Source organism: Myotis myotis, unplaced genomic scaffold (assembly GCF_014108235.1).
Source record: "Myotis myotis isolate mMyoMyo1 unplaced genomic scaffold, mMyoMyo1.p scaffold_m19_p_5, whole genome shotgun sequence".
Taxonomy (NCBI): Eukaryota; Metazoa; Chordata; class Mammalia; order Chiroptera; family Vespertilionidae; genus Myotis; species Myotis myotis.
The window spans coordinates 71,346,660-71,373,516 of record NW_023416357.1 but is presented as its reverse complement, the minus strand read 5'-3'; the positions used below and the strand labels follow the sequence as shown (position 1 = coordinate 71,373,516).

General features: G+C 36.5%; 1 pseudogene; it reads left to right on the top strand.

Annotated features, from left to right (window-relative positions):
* Nucleotides 1-4,407: 4,407 nt before the first annotated feature.
* LOC118656794 lies at nucleotides 4,408-5,434 on the top strand (annotated as a pseudogene).
* The last annotated feature ends 21,423 nt before the right edge of the window (nucleotides 5,435-26,857 follow it).

Sequence of the window (26,857 nt, the reverse complement as noted above, 5' to 3'; positions counted from 1 at the left end):
CGTCTGTAATAATCCTGCGCCAGCCCTGCGTTGAGCATCCGTTTTGGAAAAACCTAAGGATTCCAAAATGATTAGTATCAGTTAACAACTGTGAAATTCCAACTCTCCTTGAATTTTGACATAAGTTTTGTATTATTATTGACAAACATTTGTTTATATGTCTCCTCTCATATACTGTAAGTCTCCTAGGGACAGACTGTCCTGCTTGCCTCTGTATCCGCAAGTATCTAGCACAGTGCCAGTTCCAATTTATAAACTGCAGTTCAGTAAGTGTTAAATGAATGAATGTAAACAGGAACTCTCCACCTAAAGAGTAGTTTTTTAAAATTACTCAATTTAGTTTTACACACTGCTGTTGTGGGGGGGAAAAAGCAACACTGATACTTAGATGGAAGGAGTACTACTAATTTTATTTCATTTTGTTTTCCTTAAGTTTTTCGCAATGTACACTTACTTTGTTTTGTAGTAAAGAGTTACTTAAAAAACAAGTTTGCCCTAGCCTAGCCGGTTTGGCTCAGTGGATAGAGCATCAGCCTGCAGACTGAAGGGTCCCGCCTTTGATTCTGGTCAAGAGCACATACCTCTGTTGCAGGCTCAATCCCCAGCCCTGTTTGGGGCTCAAGTGGGAAACAACCAATCAATGTGTCTCTCTGTCTCTCTTCCTCCCTTCCACTCTCTTAAAAAAAAAAAAAAAAGTTTAAGAGCCATCTCCCTTTTTTAATTTGAAAGATGTAAGCGAATCCCATTATTTACCCCAGTCACTTCATAAAAATGAGGGACTTAAAACTTAATTTGTCATTTAAGAAAAACTATTGAGTTCAAACATACTTACAGTTTAATTTGTATTTTAATTATTGATCCAAATTGTATTTATTTTAGTCCCTAAATCAAGAATTTTCTATGTCCTACATAAATTTTCTGTCTGGCTCTAAAGCTTTTTACTCATTCCATTCTGCCCAGTTTTTGGTTTTGAAAGGCATGCGGTATATAGCAGAATAAAAGAAACTACATGACCCAGAGGTTAGGAAATCTGAGATCTACCTCTGATCTTTCTGTTTGACCTTGGAAAGTCTTATTAGTTTTAAGACTCATTTTCCTTATCGGTAAAATTAACAAGTTTAACCTGATTATCAACAACATTTTGATTGTCTTTTCCACTCCTGCAACTCTGTACATCTGTTAGTTTTTATTAAATTCCTTTAGCCTCAAGATAGACTACCTGAGTTTGAATCCTGGCCTAACTACTCAGACAAATAATTTAATATCTCTGTGATTTACTTATCTATAAAGTGAGGATAGTAGTAAATTTTTAAAATATAATTGTGAGGAATAAATGAGACCAGTGTTTGGGACATTGTCAAAATTCAATGAATGTTAGCACTTTATGAGTATTACTCTTAAATAAACCTAACATTTTGAGATATACTTACTCTTTCTAAAGTTTTCCAAATAGTGTCAAACTCCAGTCTGAATCAAACTCTCTAGGGGTGTTTAAGACTGCCTCAAATGCTCTTGAGGCCATGCCAGTCTGTACCTAAAATTATGGAACTACAAAAGCTAATGAAAAGCAAGGACATTTTTTTAAGCAAGGATATTTTTTTGCCTATGTCTACTGTCAACAAAGAGTTGACTACAAATTCCACTGGCAAAAATAATTTATTCAGGAAAAAGAAAGGATTACAATCCAGTACATACAGCCTTGGTGGGTCACACAGAAGAGAGCAAGAATGATGTTCTTATCAGAAGGGAAAAGGAAGTTAAGGGGAGGGGCTGTTGTAACCATAGAGCTCTGTTGTAAACATTTGAGTTCTTCCCACAGGGCTTTCCATAGGGATGGAGGGTGTGAGAACTCTTTCCACAGGCCCTCCTGATTCTTGTCTTGGTTAAAGTCTCTGTCATGAATTTTGACACCTCTTATTTATCAGAAATACTCTACTACTTTATTAAATTGCCCATTAAACCATCTATCTTTGATATACAGCAGAATTAACTATTTCAATAAAAAAACTAAATGCTATAACTTACCTATTTCTTCCACTGCAACTCCAGCCTACTGTCTAGTTTTATACAGCCTTTAAGCTAAGAATGGTTTTTACATTTTTAAATGTTTGGAAAATATCAATAAAATATTTCATGATACATGAAAATTATATGAAACTCACATGTCTATTAATAAAATTTTATTGGAAAAAAAAATTTTATTGGAACAAAGACATGCATAGTGTCTATGGCTGCTTTCACGCTGTAATTTTTATTTTCAACAGAACTGAGTATTTTCAACAGAGTATTTTCAAAAGAACTGAGTATTTTCAACAGAGACCATACAGCCTGAAAAGCCAAAAGTATTTACTATTTGGCCCTTTGAAGAAAAGTTTGCTGGCTCCTGGCCTGTAGGAAGGATCCTCTATTGCTGAGCAGTGCAAGTCTTAGCTATGCAGTATTGTTGTTCTACTGCATGACAGCTTAATTAAAAAAACATTTCATGTTCATGATTACACAATCATCTTTAAATATATCTATTGAATATATCTCTGATTCTCCAATATTTATTATAGTACAGAGTAGATACTCCCTAATAGTTAAATGCAAAGGTGAATATAGATAGAACCTGACATATATATCTATATATATATATATGAGATATATATTATATATATATATATATATATATAAATATATATATATATATTTCCTTGAAAGAATTATCCCAGAGAGGTGGCCATAGATAATTCCTTTGCTTCCAAGCTGCTGCTCCTCATAGATCATCTCTTCTTAACAAGGGCCTATCCAATTCTAAATCCAATACTGACTTCTTACGCAACTTGACCTTGTGGCAAAATTAGTAAGGCAAGGAAATGGCAGAGAAGGTAAATTATACATGCCTGCCTTTCATCTCCCCATCCCTGTACCTTTCTGCCCAGAGGCACGAATCCATCTCGTAACACACACACAAAAAAAATCTCAGAGAATTCTTGAATCTAATTATTCCCTGAACTGTATGTAACTGAATTTTATCATTCTTTCCTTTGAATACTCAAAGGCTGTGCGATTCTGTGTTTTTCCCTTTAGATTTTTTTTTTTAGTTTCTTTAGTTTTATTTCTAAGAAATAAAAGAGGAAGAGTGGCTGTAAAAAAAAAAAAAAAAGGAAGTCTCCCTTTAAAAGTAAAATTCTGTATATTTTGCATTATTACTAACAGCAAAATCTCTTAGAAAACCAAAGTGCTGCAGTTTCTGGGACTGGCAGGCCAATAGAAGTTAGGCTTTTTTCAGTGCTAGTCTTAAAGGGGAAGGGAGACTTTTATTAAAGGTTCAAGGGTGGTGACAATGTAAAGAAAGCAAACAGGCTAAATTCTGAGATCCTTGTGGAGAAAGAGAAGCCCATCTGAAGCCAGCTCAGATGCAAAAGTAATCATGCCTCTTTCTCATTCCCTGACATCCTTGTGATTACCCTCCTCCCTGCCATCCTCATCAAAACTCATCAATATAAATCCCTATCCTCCCAGGGCCTGTTCTGCAGCACCCCCCAATAGAAGCTTCAGTCCCCATTGCCAACATCCAATAAATGAGGGAGGTTAGAAGTAAAGGGAGTCCCTAATCCATAACTAAGGCTGAATCAAGGGGACTGTATTGCTGGAATTTCACACAAGCATTTCAAACTTATTATCTCATAAAAATAATATGAGGGTCTCTGTGCAACTAAGATATTAACTGCCCCAGAAACCTGCCTATACTGCCAACAGCAACCTTACTATACAGCAGAATCAATCAAGAATGTTGTAGGGTTTAATAGATATTTAAGCAATTATTCAGGATCCTAGATATGATTTAAAATGTTACTATAGAAAAATTAATCCCAATACCTCTAAAATTTGGAGATTGCCATTAAATACTCTTGGCTTACACTTGCTCAGCTGGAGGGTTCTTCACCTGTAAGCATTTAAAGGGCAGTTATTTATAAAAGCTACTATTTATTAAACACCCATCTACACTTTAATTGATGTCTTATCTTATTTAAATATCAACAACTCTATAAGTGTAATATCTCTGCTTTCAAATGAAGAAACCAAAACTCAAAAGAGATTAAATAACTTGCCCAAGGTCGCTTGAGATTTGTGTCAACTCACTATCCAAAGATTTGACCTCAGATCTCTTGGGTTGCAAAGGCCCTCTAAGTATTCTCCAAAGACTCCTGAATCCCAAGGTGAATACAATCAGAGCCTACTTATCTTCTACCTGGCAAGGTAAGGAGAGGCACGAAAAGTGAGCTGACTTCTTTAAATTGGGTCTTCAGTGATTCTCTGGTATCGGTGTGGCTCTTCTTGTGTCTATCCAAGTTTTCATTGGTAGGAAACAGAAGTCAAGAGATGTAAATTTGCTTCCCTCCCTTTCTCCACCATTATGGCGTATGTAGTCAACTCTGTTCCTTTCTATGTCTTTTCACAGAACTTTCAGGATCAAGTAATTTCTGGCCATGAAGATGGTAGCCACAATGAAGAAGGCGGCTATAGAAGATGTCAATGTTACTTTTGAAGATCGACTAAAGATACAAAATTTGCACAAATGCAAGTAGAATCACAGAGCTGAGGGAAGAAATAGATATAAAAAAGGAACAACATCAAAATTTAGAAGATGTTTGTGAGGACATCATGCTTAGAGATGACAACTGCCAAATAATACCTCATCAAATTGGAGCTATTTTCAGTAGACATTTTCAAAAAGAAACACAAGAAATGTTAGAAGAAGCAAAGAAAGATTTGCAAGAAATAGACACCTTAGAATCCAGAGTGGAATTAATTCAGCAGGTATTGGCAGATTTGAAAGTTCAGTTATATGGAAAATTTTTTAAAATATATTTTTATTGATTCCAGAGAGGAAGGGAGAGGGAGAGAGAGATAGAAACATCAATAATGAGAGAGAATCATTGATCGGCTGCCTCCTGCATGCCCCCCATTGGGGGTTGAGCCTGCAACCCAGGATGTGGCCTTGACCGGAATCAAACCTGGGACCCTTAAGTCCGCAGGCTGATGCTCTATCCACTGAGCCAAACCAGCCAGGGCTATGCAAAATTTGGGAGCAACATAAACCTTGAAGCTGATGAAAGTTAAACATTTTTATAATATTTTATAAAAATTTGTTTAATAAACTTGAGAATTGTTTGAGTGATAATTTCCCTTCTTCAAATGATATGGAAAGCAAAACTTTCTTTAGGATATTTATTTACTAGTATTTATTTATTTAATGAAAACTTGCCTATTTTCATGTCTTGTTTATTTATTTTATATTTTTAAAAGAAGGCAATATTCATCTATGTATTTTGCATAATTATATCAAGTGTAGGGGTTTTACCAGTATGTCATGTTATTAAAATCAGTAAAGAAAAAAAAGTAATTACTGGCCAAGAAACAAAAGCAGAATTGTCCTGTTCCTCAATGGATTCAGATGAAATCTGGTAATAAAATCAGGTACAATTCCAAAAGGTAACATTGGAGAAGAACCAAGCTGGTTCTATAAGGAATCACACATGAGATGGCACACATATTTACACTGTTTCAAGGTCACCTGAATATTCTCGTATTACTCTGAAAACATCACTACTATGTGGACAGTGAAACTTGGTTTTATTGGTAAGGTAATTTTTCTTTTTGTTTCTATGCTTCTGCACTGGTAGGTTGGTTCAGTAATAAATATGTGAGAACTTTTGTTTGGAAAAAAAAGTAATTTTGAAAGTGAAAGGAGAGGCCATATGGGAGATAACAGCAAGGAGTTTTGTTTAGTCAGAACTAAACAAACTTGTGACAATGGACTCTGGGACAGGAATGAAGAAGAGAGACTATCCCAATCAAAACCCCAGAGAGTTTTTTGTGTGAATATTGACAATTGATTCTAAAATTTTATGAAGAAGGCAAAAGACTCAGTTTAGCAAACACAATATTGAAGGAAAAGAAAGAAGTTAGAGGACTGACACTACCCAATTTCAAGACTTACTATAAAGCTACAGCTATCAAGACAGTCTGTTATTGGTGAAAGAATAGACAATAGATCAATGGAATAGAAAGAGAGCCTAGAAAAAGACCCACATAAATGTAGTCAACTGATCTTTGACAAAGGAACAAAGGCAATACAGTGGGACAAAGATAATCTTTTCAACAAATATTGCTGGAAAAACTGGGCAACCACATGTCAAAAATAATAATAATAATCTAGACACAGACCTTACATCCTTCACAAAATTAACTCAAAATGGATCATAGACCTAAATATAAAACACAAAACTATAAAATGATTAGAAGATAACATGGGAGAAACTAGATGGCCTTGGGTTTGAAAATAACTAATTAGATACAATGCCAAAGGCATGATTCATGAAAGAGTGGATTAACTGGACTTCATTTAAATAAAAAAACAACTGCTCAGTGAAAGACAATGGCAATGAGAAGACAAACCACAGTCTGGGAGAAAATATTTCTAAAAAACAATCTGATAAAAAACTGTTAGCCAAAATATACAAAGAACTCTTAAAACAACATGAAAAAAAGACAACTGGTTAATAAATGGGCCAAAGATTTTAATAGATATCTTACCAAAGAAGATATACAGACAGCAAATAAGCATACGAAAAGATGCTCCACATCATATGTTACCCGGGAAATGCAAATTAAAACAACATGATAGTACTACATATCTATCAGGTGGGTCAAAATATAGAACACTGACAACACCAAATGCTGACAAGGATGTAGAGCAACAGAAAATCTCACTAATTGCTGGTGAAAACGCAAAATGGTATAGTGATAGTCACATGGGAAGACAGTTTGGCAGTTTCTTATAAAATTAAACTTACCATATGATCTAGCTATCATTGTTCCTCAATATTTACCCAGAGGAGTTGAAAAAATATCCACACAAAAACCTGTACACAGGCCCTAGCCCAGCCGTGGGCAAACTACGGCCCGCGGGCCGGATCCGGCCCATTTGAAATGAATAAAACTATTGAAATAAAAGACCGTACCCTTTTATGTAATGATGTTTACTTTGAATTTATATTAGTTCACACAAACACTCCATCCATGCTTTTATTCTGGCCCTCCGGTCCAGTTTAAGAACCCATTGTGGCCCTTGAGTCAAAAAGTTTGCCCACCCCTGCCCTAGCCGGTCTGGCTCAGTGGATAGAGCGCCGGCCTTCGAACTGAAGAGTCCCAGGTTAGATTCCGGTCAAGGGCATGTACCTTAGTTGCGGGCATATCCCCCATGGAGGGGTGTGCAGGAGGCAACTGATTGATGTTTCTCTCTCATCGATGTTCCTGGCTCTCTGTCCCTCTCCCTTCTTCTTTGTAAAAAATCAATAAAATATTTTTTTAAAAAACAAACCTGTACACAGATGTTTACAATAGTTTATTATAATTGCCAAAACTTGGAAACAACCAAGGTGTCCTTCAATAGATGAATGGGTAAATAAACTTGCCCAAGGTCTAGACAATGGATTATTATTCAGTGCTAAAAAGAAATCAGCTATTAAGCCATGATGAGTCATGGAGAGACCTTAAATGCATATTACTAAGTGAAAGAAGCTAATCTAAAAAGGCTATACACTGTATGATTTTAACTTCATGGCATTCTATAAAAAAGCAAAACTATGGAGACAGTAAAAAGATCATTGATTGTCAGGCATTGGGGGTGATGGATAGAAAGGTGAAGCATAGAGCCTTTTAAAATGGAGGTGAAAATACTCTGTATAATACTATCAAGATGGGTACATTTCATTATACATTTGTCCAAACCTATAGAATGTACAGCACCAAGAGAATCATTTTGGGTGATTAAGATGTGTCAATGTAGGTTTATCCGTCATAGCACATGTATCATTTGGATGAGGGATGTTGGTAATGGGGAGGCTATGCATGTGTGAGGGCCCGGGAATTTGGGAAATCTCTGTTCCTTCCTCTTAGTTTTGCTGTGAACCTAAAACTTAAAAAAAAAAAAAATAGAATCTTAAAAAGTGGGAGGGGAAGTCTGGTTTGGGAAATCATCAGAACCTACCACTTCCCTCTAGCTGAAAAGGTCAGAAGAGATAGGGCAGGTAAATTAATTTACAAACATCTTGGGAATGCTTCTCAAGCATGGGGAATAATTTCAAAAGACTGGTATATTCTGAAAGCAGATAAAACAAAAGGTGTGAGCAGGGGGGAAAAGGTTTTTTACTCAATTCGATTATAAATAAAGCTTCCCAGGAACTATGCTACACTCTCTCATGAATATATTACAGAATAACTACAGAGGCAGAACATAAAATTTTCCACTGAAATAAACTGCTGACCTCTTTTCTGCCTAGAACACAGTAGCAAGTGCCCTTGAAGCAATCTACTAGTATGTCTATGTAAGTTACTTGAGTGACTCTAATTATGCAATATAAATAAGCTGAGGCTATTTCTGCATAAAGATGGGAGAATGAAGTGGGTCACACATCTATCTGTTCACCAACATAAAACTAAATAACAAATATACATATTTAAAAACAGCAAAATGTTGTTAGCAACGACCACATTAGGAAAGAAACACAACCTCATGAGATAAATTAAAGAAAGTGATGACCAAGCCGAAACCGGTTTGGCTCAGTGGATAGAGCATCAGCATGCAGACTGAAAGGTCCCAGGTTCGATTCCGGTCAAGGGCATGTACCTAGGTTGCGGGCACATCCCCAGTAGGAGATGTGCAGGAGGCAGCTGATCGATGTTTCTCTCTCATCGATGTTTCTAACTCTCTATCTCTCTCCCTTCCTCTCTGTAAAAAGTCAATAAAATATATTAAAAAAAAAAGAGCTTGAAGAAAGTGATGACCAATTACCAAGCAGAAGACTCTGCTGAGGTTTACTATAGCTCTGCTTGCATCTCCCAGAAGCAATCCTCAAAAGTTAAAAACTAACCATAAGAATTCTCACAAATAATCTCAAATTTAAAAAGAAGTGGATTAAGAATATATCTTTTTTTCACTCTCTCTCTTTGCCTAGAAGAATGGCAATGGCTGCTAGAGAGTGGTAGGTGAGAAGAGAAATGAACAACCATCAGTTGGGCTGCCCTTCACTGGTCAATATTTAGGAATGACAGTGGTAACTCACATGTAATCTACAACATCCCACCAGAGTACATGCTCTAAACTGCTAGACCATGCTGCTTCTCTTTCAGTTCCCTGGCCACAGCACTTGAATCAGGAATGAACCCTGATTGGGTCAATCAGAATTCTTCTCTGGGATGTTTCTGCTGTAAGTTGCTGTGAACTTTGCATTTTTGAAAGAAAGGACCACCATCTCTGAACATAGATGATGCCTAAGTGTTTTAGGGGGAAAAAAAGAGAGAGTAAAATAGAGATAGATATATATATATCTTCTATACTAATAAAAAGGTAATGGGTAATATGCTAATTAGACTGGGAGGCCTTCCGGACATCCTTCCAGACAAAGCCATGGTGGCAGGGCTAAGGCAGAGGTGGTTAGGGGTGATCAGGCCAGGAGGAGGGCAGTTGGGGGTGATCAGGCTGGTGGGGGGGGCAGTTGGGGGCGATCAGGATGGCAGGGAGGGCAGTTGGGGGTAAGCAGGATGGCAGGGGGCGCAGTTGGGGGGAGCAGGATGGCAGGTGGGAGCAGTTCGGGACAATCAGGCCGGCGGGGGGGGGGGGGGGGGCAGTTGGGGGTGATCAGGCCGGCAGGGGAGGGCCCACAGGGATTGGGCCTAAACCAGCAGTCAGACATCCCCCAAGGGGTCCCAGGTTGGATAGGGTGCAGGCTGGGCTGAGGGACACCCACCTCCCCAACCCCACCCTGTGAACGAATTTCGTGCACTAGGCCTCTAATTTAGATAGATAGATGATAGAGAGATAAATAGATAGACAGACAGACAGACAGGTAGAGAGATAGAGATAGATAGATAGATAGATAGATAGATAGATAGATAGATAGATAGATGATAGATATAGAGATAGAGATATATATATACACTTTAATTGATTTCAGAGAGGGAGAGAGAATCATTGACCAGCTGCCTCCTGCATACCCCCTACTGGGGATGGAACCTGCAACCCAGACATGTGCCGTGACTTGGAATCAAATGGTGACCTCCTGGTTCATAGGTCAACGCTCAACCACTGAGCCACACCATCAGCAGGGCAAGCTACGTTTATTTTTGATAATGCGTAGGAGGATGCCATGACAACCTCACTTGAACCCTTGGTCCAAATTTGTATAATGCCCATCCTACCTAATTATATGAGCCCAAGTCTTCCCCACCTGCTTTTTTTCTTTTTGCATTTCTTCCTCCTCCTCCTCTTTTCCTTCTCCTACATTTCCTTTTTCTTTAGCTTAAGTTAGTTTGAGTTTTAATTGTTTCTGTCACTTTGGATTACAAGATTAATACATGGTAACTTACACTCCAACCAGCATGAGAATTCCAATTTTTCTGACTCTGGAAAATAAAAGCACATGAATTAGCAGAAAGAAGAGCATCAGATATGGGATAAAGGCAAGGAAAATGCTTTATGCATAACTTGACATAACTGGACTAAATTGCTGCTAATAGGGTTTTTAAAAATAAAACTAGAGACACCAGGTAGAAAATTAATTCCACAGAAAAGAGGGCTCTGAACAAGTAGAAGAAAGCAAGTTGAGGACTGGATGAATTAATCTGATTTCACTTGCTGACTTTTTTATTTTCCATATAACAGAGGAAAGAAAAGGAGAAGCTTTTAAAGGAGCAAATTCAGTAAGCAGGGTTTTCTGTAGCTGAAATTGCTGGAAATTCAAATGGCCACAATACTGCTCTCTGTGTTCTGGAAGAACACTGCCATAGGCTCTTGGTGCAGAGGCTTTTGATTGTAGTTCTGGATCAAAAGCATCCATAGAGAGAGAGCTCCAGGTTGTAAATAGTGCTTTTATTAAAACGCAACTATCTGAACCAATAATGGATGTTCAGTAAATAGGGTCTTTTGTTTTCTGAATCTTCAGAACTAGAGGTAGTTAAAAAAACACATAAACAAAACCTTTGTTGTTGCATATGAAAAAGTCACTTCTGTTGTATATATTTCTGAGAAAAATGAACCTCATCCTTGTTTGTGTTTTTCAAAAATGAAATGCAAAAAATGTATTGGATGATGCGTTTACATGTTTATAACTTTTTATTATAGATAATGAGGTTTTAGTGTCTAACATGATCTGTTTGTTTGCTTACTATTCTTTCTAGAAAGTTTTTATCCTGTAAAAGAAGGGAGATAAAATTTTGAAAGTTTCTCATAGAAAGTAGGAAAGGACACAGGCTGCTGATTAGCAGGGGGACCATAGAGGGGCCTTAAAAAGTATGTTTCTTGTGGGGAGGGGGGAAAACAACGATGCTGCTCAGAGGCTAAAAAGAATTAAAGTCCAAGAAGAAAGAGAGCATCGGGTTAGGGATTTAGGAGGTCACTGGTGACTTTTAGGAATGTATAAAAAGGGCACAAGGAGGCATTAGCTGGCATTGTCTTTGCCTTAGTACTTATTCATTGTCCTTTTCTCAAGCTGGGTCCTATAAAGAGGATAACTATGAAGAAAATTACAAGGCTCTGAAGACAGTCCACCATGATGGACTCAATCTTCCAGCCAAGCCTTTAATCTGACTTAGATTCTGAGAGTTTTTCAATAAACACAAATATCTTCCTTTTTTCTTTCCTTCTTTCTTTTTTTTCCATACTTCTTCTTTTTAAAATCTCTCCTTTTCTTTTTATTTTTTTTTTAAGGGTTAGGAAGTTTTGAAAGTTCCCTAATGTCCAGAAGGCTCTGACTGGGAGAGGTGCTGACTAGAACTACCTAGACTACAATAGATAAAAAGGACACTGACTCCCTAAGCTTCAGTCAAATACAAGTTCCTTCTAACACTGACTTTGGACCACTGTCTTGAAGAGTCTAATTAGTTTGCTTCTCTGACCTTGATTGCTAGCTTTAACAGAGATTTTAAAGCCTGTTGTCTCCTAAACTTGCCAAGCCCTGCTTCCTCCGTCTAGTCAGCAATCTTGCCCTGCCCAGACCTCTTGCTGTCTGACCACACTGCTTAGCTAATCCCATTGTGTCACACCCACTGCTTATTCCTCCTTTGGAAACACCCATCTAAGAGCTAGCTCCTTACACAAATGGAAAGACAGTAAATATTCTTGATAGAGTCAAGACCAAGGAATAAGGAATGAAGGGTAGAGGGTTTGGACTTGGAAATTGAGACCTTTGACTAGAGGGGGTGGAGGTGGAGTAAGAAAGGTTAAACTTGATAGTCTATCCTTTCTGCAAAGTAGGATACAAAACCTTGTCAAAGAAGGAGTGTGGATTTTATAATATGTGAATTATGTTTCAATAAAGCTGTTTTAAAAAGGGAGCACATGTAAGGAGATGGGATAAAATTAGAAAAGTATTGACTTTAGACCAGCTGGCGTGACTCAGTGGTTGAGTATCGACCTATGAACCAGAAGGTCACATGCCCAGGTTGCGGGCTCGATCCCCAGTGTGGGACTTGCAGGAGGCAGCTGATCAATGATTCTCATCATTGATGTTTCTATTGTTCTCTCTCCTTCTGCTTCCCTCTGTGAAATCAATAAAAAAAATTTTTTTTTAAAAAAGGAAAGAAAAGTATTGACTTTAAAAATTACATTAAAAGTTATGTTTATATTAGCATGACAGTTCCTGGTTATGGGTCCTTTTAATGATATTTCTATATTGAGTGATTCAATTGTCTATACGTTCCTCTCTTCCTTTCTCATTGAATTATTAGATTCTTCCAAGATTTCCTTAGAATCTGTTCAACTTTCTAGTGGTCATTCCAGGGAAGAAACAAATGGAGCATAACCTTATATTTCCAAATAAACATGATGTCTAAACAAAATATTCTAATGCACAAATAATATTTATATAAGGATTTTTAGGATATTTATATGCAACTAGCAATGACTTAAATAATGGAGACATATAATTGTGTTATACAAGACAGATAGTACCAGGATGTTGCAGCAACAAAATGTGGACTGTCTCCTGATGGGCACACAAGGGCATACACATGGCAGCTCCAAAAATTTCCTCACCAGAAAACATACAGGAAGGATGGGAAAGGAAAAGGCATTCTCCTCACCTTCTACTTTTTTTTTTTTTTTTTTAACCAGGAAGGAAAGTCTTCCAAGAAAGCTACCAAACAAACTTCCTATCATATCTCAATGGCCTAAAATTGGTCATATTGCAAACCCCTAACTTCCTGGGAGGCTGGGGAAATGAATAACTGACTTTACAAAGCCTTGCAGTGGTTTTCAACCTGTGGGTCTTGACCCCTTTGGCAGTCGAACAACCCTTTCACAGGGGTCGCCTAAGACCATCCTGCATATCAGATATTTACATTATGATTCATAACAGTAGCAACATTACAGTTATGAAGTAGCAACAAAAATAATTTTATGGTTGGGGGGTCACAACATGAGGAACTGTTTTAAAGGGCCAGAAGGTTGAGAACCACTGCCTTAGAAGAACAAGTTCAAGAAAAGAGGGGCCCTAACCGGTTTGGCTCAGTGGGTGGAGTGTCTGCCTGTGGTCTGAGGGGTCCCTGGTTCGATTCCAGTCAAAGCTGATCAATGTTTCTCTCTCGTTGATGTTTCTAACTCTCTATCCCTCTCCATTCCTCTCTGCTAAAAAAAAAAAAAAAAAAAAAAAAAAAAATCAATAAAATATATTTTTTAAAAAAGAAAAGAGGGGACTGGAAATTATATAACTGTTTGCCACATAATTCACTCAGAAAAAGTATAATTAAAAACAAAAATATGTGCTTGAGGAAGTTCTGATATGAGATTTCATTTAAACTAAGGCAAGGCTAAGGCTAAAAAACTGAGGACTAATTTTTTTTTTTAATTCTCACTTGAGGATATTTTTCCATTGATTTTTAGAGTGGAAGAGAAAGGGAAAGACAGAGAGAAATATCGATGTGAGAGAAAGACATCGATTAGTTTCCTCCTGCACACACCCTGACCAGGCCTAGGCCAGGGAGGAGCCTGCAACCAAGATACGTGCCCTTGACGGGATTTGATCCCAGGACCCTTCGGTTCCCAGGCCAACACTCTATGCACTGAGCCAAACCGGCTAGGGCTGAGGACTAAAATTTGAGGAGAAATGGCATACTTGAATAGTAGACAGAACTTCAAAAACCAAAACATGAGCATATGAAAATGTTATGAAAATAAATCTGATTAAGATAGCTCTGTGTTTTGAATTCCACTGACTTTGGGAGGACTATCAATTTCTTGTAGTACTGGCTGTTCCTGGAATTCTCCTGTGTCACCTCCAGAGTAGATGCCAGTGGGCCAAGAGCCTGGATGTTTCTATCTCAAACAAGTTAGATGAATGTTTCTAACAACCACTCTTAATAATAGTATTTATTGTTCTTTCTATCTTAATTTTAAATTGGGTCACATTTATCATCTCTATACTTCTCAAGAGGTTTTAAGTAAAACACTACAGATCCTAAATATAATACTAGAGGATGAAGAAAAGTGCTGATATTTGGGAAAAGGTAACCTAATTCTTAGGCCTTGGATCCCAAAAAAGTAAAATCAAAACAAAACAAAACAAACAAAAAAAACAACTTAGAAAAACAAAACAACTGTTTTTCGTTCAGACTGTGAGGCAATATGTAGAGAAGCGAAACATGGAGGTATGGGTCAGTGCTGAAACAGACATGGCCAATAGCAATGGATATGGAACAGTTTCTTAGAGGAAGGTACCCCTTAGGTAAGTCTGTGGAAGTTGAGGGTGAGACGAGAAAAGGGAATGCTCTCCAGGCAAAGTAAGCAGCCCCAGTAAAGGTTATGAAAAAGCTTGGCCAGTCCAGGGACTTGCAAACATTTTGGGTCGCTAGAGTAGCTAGGTGACAAATAAGGGATGATACGTTTATTTTGGAAAATGTGTCTACCTTAATCCCTGTTTCAAATAAAGCAATTTAGAGGAAAGAATGCAATTTGGTAAAAGTATAATTCTTGACTAATTGTGTTTTACCCCAAAAGGTTCTATTTTTACTATTATAGATGTCTTGATCCTGATAGTCTTACTTGTTTTTTTAACTGCCCTAAGATTTAGCTTTGAGAAAAGAGTTTTGCCCCAGGTTCAATTCTACTGATACCCTTTCTCCTACCCTAATCCAGTTGCTACAAATTTTTGAAATCTCATTCTGGATAAGCGTAAATTTGTGCAAATGTGTCTACTATTAACCAGATGTTATTTAATTGGTAAAAGCAGTCATGTTCAAATACTCAAGTGTTCAAAGCCATTTATAGACATGGACAATATTCTTATACCTGAATAACAAATATACATTTGTATATGTGGCTGTGTATATTCCTATATGTGTACCCACAAGTATCATTTCAATTTGTGTAGTATCCATTTATAACCTAAACCCAATGTTTTCCTAATTATTATTGTTAAGCAACATTGTTGTTAGTAAACTTTGCACATGGAGAGAAGTATTACAGTAAACCAGCTGAGACACAATTCAGTGCCCTTACCCAGGAGGTTTTTATTTAGAACATAAGCAATGTGGACCCTAATGATAGACACAGAAACATGTCTTATCCTTGTTTCCTTTTTTGTGTGTGACCTCAGCTTTAGAGAATTAAGCTAATAATAACACTTCCTTGTTCAGAGCACATTGCCATCATTTGTGCAACCTTTACCCTCACCCACTCACATTAAAAAAATTTAGGTAAGTTGAATAATTTACATGAATACTCCCATTCCCCAGAGTTTAGATGGGAACAAAATTCTAGGAGTCAAAGAGATCAAGGTTTGGATCCTAATTTTTTGCCACTTAATGAGCATGCAATCTGGGTAACTGACTTAACCTCCCTGAGACTATTTTCTCATCTGTAAAATGGGAATAATAATAGCTGCCTCATAGGGCTGTTGTGAGAATTAAATTATGCACCTAGAGTGCTTAGCACAGTGTCTGGTACATAGTAAGTGCTCAATAGATTTTTGCTATTATTAGACCATCAATGGCATAAAAACTTTGAATTTGGATAAAGACCAATCCAAACTTGTCATATCTACTACCAATATGCTATGTAACTTTAAGTAAGTTACTGTGCCAAACTGTTACTCTCTTTCTGCAACTAAGGACTGGAAATGACATTGCACCTGTTTGTAAATAAAATTGTGAGGCACTAAATAAATGTTAATATAGGTCACTCATTAAAATCTGTAGTTGTTTATAATCCTGAAGATAAGTATAATTAATATTTAGTATTAATAAGGTGCCTTCTACTCAGGCATTAATAAGACATTTCAAAGATGAACAAGCATAGAACACTGACTCTACCCAAGGTTATAGATTCAGTAAGGTAGGAGGGACAGATATTTCTTAACTGACAGGCAATGAGAGAAGAAATTTATCTTCTCTGAAGAGTTTTATGTTTATTCCTAAACAGTAAATAGTAAGCCTTCAGTGAACCTTACTAACTGCTCCATTTGGTTAATACCCAGCTCTTCTGTGGGAGCTTACACTGTGGGTCTCTAGGCCACTTGAATACTAGTAACTATGGCCATTCCTCTCCCCTCTGATGCCTAATTCTGACATAAAATTTAGCTTCCCCAAAGAGCAGCAAAGGAGGAAATGTTTGCTGTAAAAGCGATGGAACTCCTGGGTCCTCTAAAGCATTCTGCTTTGACCCTCACTTTTCAAGACATAGGATTCATTATTGTTTTTTTTTAGGCTTTTAGTTGAACAGTTGCATAGAGCAGTGACTTAGAGCTTTTGAGCCAGTCTGCCTGGTTTGAATCCTGGTGCTCTCTAGCAGTGTAACCTTAACCCTGACAAAAATAGCACCTACCTCATGAATTAGACCAGCACTTGGACCATACTAAGGCTAAATTAATAGTAACTATTAGTTCTACAGCCAAAACTGTATGCCTAATTGGAATGTGGTTCACCCGAAAACTGGAAATTGTCTTAAATTGAAGTAGTTTATATGAGCAGTTCCCATCGAGCTATCAAAGTGAATGATGCCACAGTCACATAACTAACACCCATTCTTTTCTCCTCCGTGCTAAAATTCCCAAAGTTAGTATTGCACAGAGAATAAGTGCATGGGCTTTTATATCCGTAATGACACTTGCTATATGTCCTTGCCTTGGTTTTCCCATCTGTAAAATGGTTAAAAATAGTACTTTCTTCACAGAGTTGTGAGATTTGGATGAGATAATACAAGGAAAGTGACTAGTATGGTTTCTGACAAATAGAATATTATGCCATTAATAATAAATGTTAATGGTTTTTATTACTATTTTACTAGTATTTTTTTTATTTTATTTTAGAGGGATAAGAAAGGAAGGGGGGCAGAGAGAAAAAAATACACATCAATTTGTTGTTCCACTTATTTATGCACTCATTGGTTGATTCTTTTATGTGCCTGGACAGAGATCGAACTCACAGCCTTAGCGTATCAGGACAACACTAACCAACTGAATGACCTGGGCTGTTATTGCTATTTTAAATAAAATAACAAGGAAAATAAATGACTCTGATATTTCTAGGTTTAGCTATATCACAATTTAAATGTGTCCAGAATTAGGGCTTCTCCTTGTAGATTTAGATATATATATATAAATAATTTTAGAAAAATCCTATGCCTGGGATACTGTTTGATAAGTGCATCTGTGAATACATTGAATGTTTTTCCTTTCCTCTATGAACCTTACATCTCAGTCTCTAAGAGTTTGTACTTTGTTTTACCTTACTATTTCAGGTCAGTTCAGCTCAGGGAGGTTGTTTATGTCATCACAAGGTCTTGCTGTATCTAATCCAGTCTTGATCTGTATCTGTTAGAAGTAGCTAAAAGGAGTCATGGCAAGTTGGTAGTAGTTAAAAAAGGATGAAGGGTTTGGGGAAACATTTTTAAAGAGTAATAGGAAAATAATAGAACATTATTTCTTTGGATTTAAATGTCTTGCATATATTGGAGTTTGGATTACCTTCTCTGTGGGCTAAATCTAGCAAAATTTTAGTGGGCATTTTCCCTCATCCAATTTACTGTAATTAAAGCTCATTGTTTTAATAAATTAAAATTAATATTAACCTAAACAAAATGCAAAAAGGAAGGCAAACCTTTAGCTCCACTCTTGCTCAAATGAATTCCAAAGCAAAGTAGTAGTTTTACATTATGAGTTGCTCTCAAATATTCAAAGCACTGCCTTAATATTTAAACAGATAAACAATTTTTAAAATTGTCAAACTGCAGTAAATTAACAAAAGATTTTAGCAGAAAAAAATTCCATAAATTCCTAAAGGGAAGCAGAATTGTGTTTACCCATTCATATACATACACTAGGTTATTTATTAACACCTTTCGTACCGCATAGAAATCTCTAAAACATATGCCAGGGACCACACGTTTTTGGGCAAACTGCATGTTATTTAAATGATCATAACTACAGATCATAATGCACTTTAGGTGTCGTTTTTCAATAATTATAACATTTTTATTTACAAAAACAATTAAACAAACAACTAAAGTTCCTAGTACTTTTTTAATGTATGGTACTGCGTAAAACATTTTCTAAAAGCGCCAGGAACTTGAAGACGAAGACTATTCGAATAACCAAAATACAATGTAACTGCAATGCTTTATGGGTTCGTGCAATTATATAGTTTTTCGTAGATTGACCTGCACGGTTTCCACCAATGAGATCGCTTCATTCGATGTGGACAAGACAGTGTGTGACATCTAAGGTCCATAACAGATGGCGCGTGAAAAACGAGAAAGCTCGTGAGCGGTACGAAAGGTGTTAAATTCCCTTTCCCTTACCACAGCCCTTAGTCAAAACTTTATCTTCAGTTGCTGTGGATCAAGAATGTTGCTGTGGCAACACTGGGACTATGACACTAGGTTGTGGCCAAGTCAGAATACACCAGCATCTGCATCTCTGTGTATATCTGTAGCTCTTTGTTTACGGCACTTATCATTTATTACCCGTATGTGATTTGTTTGGTTATTTTTGTCTGTCCTTAAGACAGTTCTTAGAAGCCCCACTGCATACATAGGCTAATGTCCTGCTAGAAGGAAGTGTGGTAGGCAGTTAGACAGACATGAGCAGAGCAAGGACTTAAATTAAATAGATATTCAGTGAAATTGGACTTTTCTTGATGATGCAGGACTGTCTTAGACTCCTCTAGAGAAAACTATTTATGAGGCGATCATGAAGGAAGGTGTGTGGTTCCATCCCTAAGAGGTCCTCAATTTAGGGCCCTTGAAGGATGTTTACAGTGAAGATATCAGGCAAGGTATTATCCTCAGAGTACACGTTGTGGGTCCACAATAACATGACTTTTTAATTAGGGCTTTTGGGTATTTCTTAGCATTAATCCTACTTCACTAGGATTCTGAAAGGCCTTACTTTTACTAAACTACATTACACACTTAGGACAAGATCCCAGGGTTTATTAGTATATTAGTTTATTTTACTGGTTTTATTAATTTAGACTAATAAAACTCATACTAATAACAGTGTTTTCATTATAAAGTACTGTGACTAGGCAACCAGGAATTGGATTAGAATCTGCAGTTTGTTTGACACAACAATTCTCGTTGCCCTCAGGCTTCCATCAACAAGGTTAGAGATTTCTGTGACAATGTCAAGCAGTTCAGGAATTATTGGATCATCTGTGTTAAGATATTTTCCCCAGTGTGCTTCCGATCAAGTATTTTTCTTACTATTAATTTTAAAAACTATATTGTTTAGCCCGGCCAGGGTGGCTCAATGGTTGAATGTCAACCTATGAACCATGAGGTCACGGTTAGACTCCTGGACAGGGCACATGCCTACATTGTGGGCTCGATCCCCAGTGTGGGGTGTGCAGGAGACAACCGATCAATGATTCTTTCTCATCATTAATGTTTCTGTCTCTCTCTACCTCTCCCTTCCTCTATAATAATAAAAGTGTAATATGCTAATTAGATCGGACGTCCTTCCAGACATCCTTCCGTCCTTCCAGACGAAGCCAGGGCTGGGAGGGAAGCCTGGGTCCCAGGTGCCAGAGGGAAGCTGATACCAGCAGCCAGGGGAAGGAAGGCCTACTCTTGCAGGAATTTCATGCATTGGGCCTCTAGTCCTATCTAATAATAGACAAACATGGTAATTGACCATACCTTTGTTATACCCCCATTGACTAATCAGCACAATATGCAAATTAACTGCCAACAAAGATGGCGGCTAATTTGCATATACCGGCTGGGAGCAAAGACTGAAGATACCATAGAGGGAAGCCAAGCAACGGAGCTGAGGTAGCAGAGACGGGCAAGGTAGGAGCCACAGAGAAGGGCAGGGTAGGAGCTGCAGAGATGGGAGCGAAGCCCTATTCTTGCAGGAATCCTCCAGCAACAGGCTTCTAGTATGTATATAAAAGAAAATCATATTGCTTTAAATGGGTTACCTAAAATACAGTCTCTTACTAGCATAGGCAAGACATCATAGATTGAAACCAAGCTTATATAGGCCTAACCTATCTTTGGGTATAAATGAGAACTAATTTTTTTTGTTAATTCTCATCTGAGGATATTTTTTCCATTGATTTTTAGAGAGAATAGAAGGGAAGGGGAGAGACAGAGAAACATTGATGTGAGAGAGACACATCGATTGGTTGCCTCCTCATCAAGTCTGCAACCAAGATATGTGCCCCTGACTGGAATCAAACCTGGGACCCTTCAATCCGCAGGCTGACACTCTGTCCACTGAGCCAAACCAGCTAAGGCTAGTGAGAACTAATTTTAATAAAATTTCAGAATTGTATACAAAACATTGGCATTTTTTGTATCTATTCTCATAAGAAACGTTATCAAATAGGAAGGGATAGTGAAAACTCTGAAGTCATAAGTTCTTGGTCTATGGCATTTAAAAATTTCACAATTATGTTTTCTGCAACAGTATTATTTGTTATATTATTTATAAACTGCTTATGTTAGAAGCTAGGATATTGAGATAATAATAACAGAATTAACAGAGAGCTATTGAGTTGCCTAATATAGTTCATACGGTATATGGGCAGAATAACAGAAAGAAAGGGCCTTGGAATAGGATTTTAAGCTCTAAGTGGGTTAGGCTACTATTTGCCCCTAAAGTGAACATACATGCAACAGATATTAATATATAATTTTAAAAAGTTAGAAAAATATCTTTGTATTCAGTTTAGCAGTATATTTTGATATTTGAATCTGCTCAAATTTCATCTCAAATAACCTAATGTTGAAAACAAATAGGAAAATGGCTCTTTCATCTCCTTATTATGATTTCAAATGGTTTATGTTTAAATAATTCTTTGGAAAATTACTTTAGGACTGACAGCTAATGACTCAATGGAACAGTTGCACCTCTGACTCATGGAGAATCTGGTATAAGCATTTGACTCATCTGCTTCTTTCATTTAGGAAATGTCACTCTAAATGTACCATAAGGTGCTTGTGAAATACTTGAATGCTCATATAAAAGGTGCTAGAAAATTACAAGGTTAGAGAGTCTTATTTTAAAATATGGTTTTATAAAACTTCAAGCAGATGTTTTAGTTCATTGGTAGATCAATTCTGGGTAACCTATTTATGTGTGTGTGGGAGGGTGGAACCTAACTCCCCTCCAAATGAAATATCTCATTTACAAGTTTTATAGCTTCTGGTCATTAGGTTAAATAGAATAAACTGAAAGAAACAAAAACATTCAGTACTGGATTTAATTTAAAAATTTTTCCTAATTAGGTTTAAAAATCCACACAATATCCAGATCCCAACATAAATTAAGGTAATTAGATTAGTTGCTTATTCCACTTTGGTTAAGTAGAATTAAACCTGTCTGCAGCATAATTTTTTTAAGATTAACAAATGTCGGCCTCCTAAAATTACTTTTATTAAACAGAAAGCATGATGTGATATATTAAAAAATATGCTTTTCTTAGAATAACTGACAACTTTTTAAATAGTAGACTTTATTTTTAGAACAGTTTTAGATTTACAGAAAAACTGAGACGATAGCTCAGAGTTCCCATATACCCCACATCTCGTTTCCCCCATTATTAATATTTTACATTATTATTGTTAAAATTAATTAATGAATATTTATACATTATTATTGTTATTGTTGATACATTATTATTAACTAAAGTCCATGGTTTACTCAGACTTCATAATTTTACCTAATGCCTTGTTTTTGTCCCACGATGTCAGTAAAATACCACATTGCATTTAGTCATTATCTGTCCCTACACTCCTCCTTGGCTGTGACACTCTCTCTCTTTTTTTAAAAAATATATATTTTATTGATTTTTTACAGAAAGGGAGAGGAATAGAGAGAAACATCGATCAGCTGCCTCCTGCACACCCCCTACTGGGGATGTGCCCACAACCAAGGTACATGCCCTTGACTGGAATCGAACCTGGGACCCTTGAGTCCGCAGGCCGATGCTCTATCCACTGAGCATAACCGGTTAGGGCTGTGACACTCTCTTAAGACACTTTCTTATTTTTGATGACTGACTATTTTGAGGAATTCTAATCAAGTAGTTTGTAAGATGTCCCTCTGTTGGGCTTTATATGTGTGTTTTTTTTCTCATGATTGGGAGATAACCATACAGGCAAAGTACAATTTTCATCAACATATTAAGGCTATTTACATCTACTTGATTTGTTACTGTTAGTGTTGACCTTGATCTCCTGGCTGTATTTCTCAGGTTTCTCTACTACAAAGTTATTCTTTCCCCCTCTTTTCCATACTGCACTCTTTGGAAATAAGTCACTATGCACAGGCCACACTTAAAGAGTTCCCATAACTTCTAAGTCAGGAGTTATGTTCCTTCTACTTGAGGGTGGAATAGCTATGTAAATTATTTGTTAATTCCTTTGCATGGGAGATTTCTCTGTTCTCCCCCATTTATTTATTTATTTATTTATTTACACAATCATTTGTTTATGAAAGTATGGATACATGGATTTGTACTTTACATGTTGGTTTATAATCTTATACTACTTTAATTTATGGCTTAAATTGTTCCATCTTTGGCCATTGTGAGTTCTTTCAGTTGAGTCCTATGCTACTTTGACATGCTATACCATTGTTTTTTGTTTGTTTGTTTGTTTGTTTTAGCCTTTCCTTAGTTTCTGGCACTACAAGATGCTCCAAGCTCATCAGGCATAGCTGACAGCTTATAAAAATTGTAATTCTTGCTAATTAGGAGAATTGACAATTATAATAAACTCTTATTTATCTCCAAGCCGAACTGTTAAAGAATCCAAAAAACTATTTTTTTCTGCATTTTATATTATAAGAGATAATCATGAGATCAGTATGAATTCTTTTTTGTTTTTATAATTTTTATAGCTTCAATAATTATAATTAAGATTTATAATGATGTGGGTAAGAACCTCAAGATTTTTCTGAATCAAATAAAGATTTAGCACTAGTTGGTTTGGCTCAGTGGATAAAGCGTGGGCCTGTGGACTGAAGGGTCTCAGGTTCAATTCTGGTCAAGGGCATGTGCCTAGGTTGCGGGCTCAGTCCCCAGTGCGGGGTGTGCAGGAGGCAGCCAATCAATGATTCTCTCTCATCATTGATGTTTCTATCTCTCTCTCTCCCTCTCCCGTCCTCTCTGAAATCAATAAAAATATTTTTTTTTTTAAAAATAAAGATTTAAACATAGTAAGTATAATTTTAATACTACATATATTCTACTTTAAAAAAAAATTCACAAGTCAAATGTCATATATAAACAAATGTCCAACCATCACAGATAATTGGAATTTTACCCAAGCAAGCTGAACAATTTGTTTATAAGAATGTGGGTAAATTTGGACATTTGTTAGGATATAAGGCGCATTCATAACTTAGAATCTCAGATAACATTAGGGTTCCCACAAATGGCAAGATTGATATTAAATGTATTATTATAAGCAAACGTATATAGCAAAGTACCGGATACACTTGTTTGAACCTTAATATTCAGGCTAATGAGGTGCCAGAGATATATATAATATAGCCTTGTGTGTGCTCGCTTCGGCAGCACATATACTAAAATATAAAGCCTTGTAGTACATGCTAGCCTAAATGTGTTTTATTTTCTCAAGGATACCTATCATGACTTTGAAGGTTTAGTGTAGGCTGGAAGGTTTCCTTTGATGTTCAGATGTGAATGATTCCAAGGGACTGCTGGGTCCCTGGGTGACTCTGGAGAAAGTTGAGAGCAATTCTGCTGCTATGTCCTGATAACAAGACAATGTAAAGATTTACTGTTTAAACTTGAATGGCTGGTAAAAATGAAATTTTTAATGACTCTGTAATTATCATTGAAATCAATTTGCAGGTACTGCTGGAGTCACACACTGTTCAGTCTACTGGGCTGCTCTCCACAGATTGCCTGCAAAGGCTACTGGGCTGCCGTGACTAGAAGCAAACTAATAAACAGAATGGTTCTTTTCCCGATAATGACAAGGATTTTATTTTTTCCTCCCAAACATTTCCTGTTGATGGGACAATTAGCAACCCTATATTATACCCAATTTTCACTGTGATAAAGAAAGATATGGTCTTTTAAACTAAAAGGTGGCTATATATTTAAATACAGGAAGCCTGAAATTAGTTGACTTCTCTATTATTGTATTATTGTCCTATATTATTATTATTGTTATTTACTGACCTATATAATATTCTTCCCCCCACCCCCACACACACACACACTTTTTTTTGCAGTTACAAAATATTATGGGCATTATGCAATTTAAACTTCACAATAACCTAGGAAGGAAAGCAGAACGGATACCTTTCTTCATTTTACAGATTCGAAAACAGAGAGGCTCAGACTGGTAATAGAATTTTCACAGAGGAAAATGTCAGAATTGAATTTTGAAGCCCTGTTTTTTGTTCTAAATTCTGTGCTCTTTCTGTAAACTATACCAGTGCTTCCCACAGTAAATTGATTTTAGGTAGTAAACAGATTACTATTTTATTAACAGTCAAATATGTAAAAATATAATTAGCACATCAAGCTTATGGTATCACAGATATATTATTTTAGGATGAGATTAAACTAGGTATTGAATATAAAAGTGAGTTGAAATACATAAACATATTAATTGAATACCAAAATGGGTGGTATATGAATATGGAAGAAATCATGAATGTGAATGACTGGACTTATACTCTGCCTGGATACTAAAAGTAATCAAGTCATTCCTAAAGGAAATCAAGCAAGACACAAAAAACAAACAAACAAACAAACAAAAATATATAGAGAAAGGTAATAAATAGGTTAAATTTTATGATTTTAAGAACTATGACAGTCTGTGTTCACCTGACCACATAAATTTAATGTGCTATATAATTACTGTAAACATTTTTAAAGTAAAAAATATTATGTAAGTGCCAAATATTTTAAAATATTTTCTCTCTTATGTAATTTTGGGAAATTTTAATTGTAGTAATAATTTGTATTTTTCTTTACACTTTTATCATAATGAAATCAGATGTCATATGAAAGCATCAACTAGCCAAATTTAACACTCTTAATAAGAAGTAAGATATTGTTTTTCCTCAGGCAAAGGGAATTGATTTCTAATTGGGAAGTAGAATTAACAGACATGGATTTTGATTTTCTGAAATGGAGAGGCAATAAGATGTCCCACAAAATGCATTGGGCCAAGAATTACCTGTCTTGGGGGTTAATCTTAGTTTTGTGACTACCTAGCTATGTGACTTTAAGCAAATGGTTTATTTTAAAGAAATCTTTATAAAATAAAGAAGATTAAGGTCTTAAAGAGTTTTTCTTAATCCTAATTCTCTCTAAATCAAAAATTCATTTTAATCAATTCTCCACCTCAGTAAAGCAGTTTTCAAAATAATGAATTTGGGTTGTCAATCCTATTTGATTTGTGAGGGGGTGCTAGAATGGGCCCTTTCTCCAGCAATTCTCTTACGTAGGCCCCAAATCCTTCGGGGATATTCCCTGTGCCTCAAGGATGTGAGAGCTGATTGGAGCAAACATACTCTCCTGCCTTCCCCATCTCCAGGCCTTAAAGTAATTTTTCCATTTATTCATCAACATCCATCTTAAAGTTAGAAGGTATTAAAAAATATTTGTTTTACTGAAGTATTTTAATTGTTTGCTCTGATTGATCAAGATTTCATTCAACTACTATTTATATAACATTAGTTTCAAAAAAATAAAAAATTCACCCTAATTAAGAAAGAGGGTAAAGGAGATTGCTATAAAGATACTTTTGAACTTACTAGTAGAACTGGAACTATCACTCTGTCTCTCTCTCACGGGTCATAGTTTCTACTTCCCTTTGTATTTCTGCTCATTATCTGCCTGCTGACTAACTTCTGCTTACAGTTTCTGCTCCCTTTTAACTTCTGCTTGCACATGACTTACACCTGTCTTGTTACTATGCTAGGTGCTGGAAATATAGCAGTGAGTAAAGTGGCCCTGATCCCTCACGGGGACTCACAGTATGGCAGGGGAGAGAAGGAGGGAGGGAGAGTTAGAGAGAGAATGCTATGAGACAAACAACAGGACTTCTAAGTTGAAACATACAAGGTCCAGTGAGAACATACACATACACATGAAGTCAGTGTAATATAAACTGGATCATGATTCATGAGTAGGTCATGAAATCAGTATAATGGCTTAAGACCTGCATTTATATATGTGTATATATATATTGATTTTAGAGAGGAAGGGAGAGGGAGAGAGAGATAGAAACATCAATGATGAGGGAGAATCACTGATTGGCTGCTTCCTGCACGCCCCCTACTGGCGATCATATGCTTGCAACCTGGGCATGTGCCCTTGC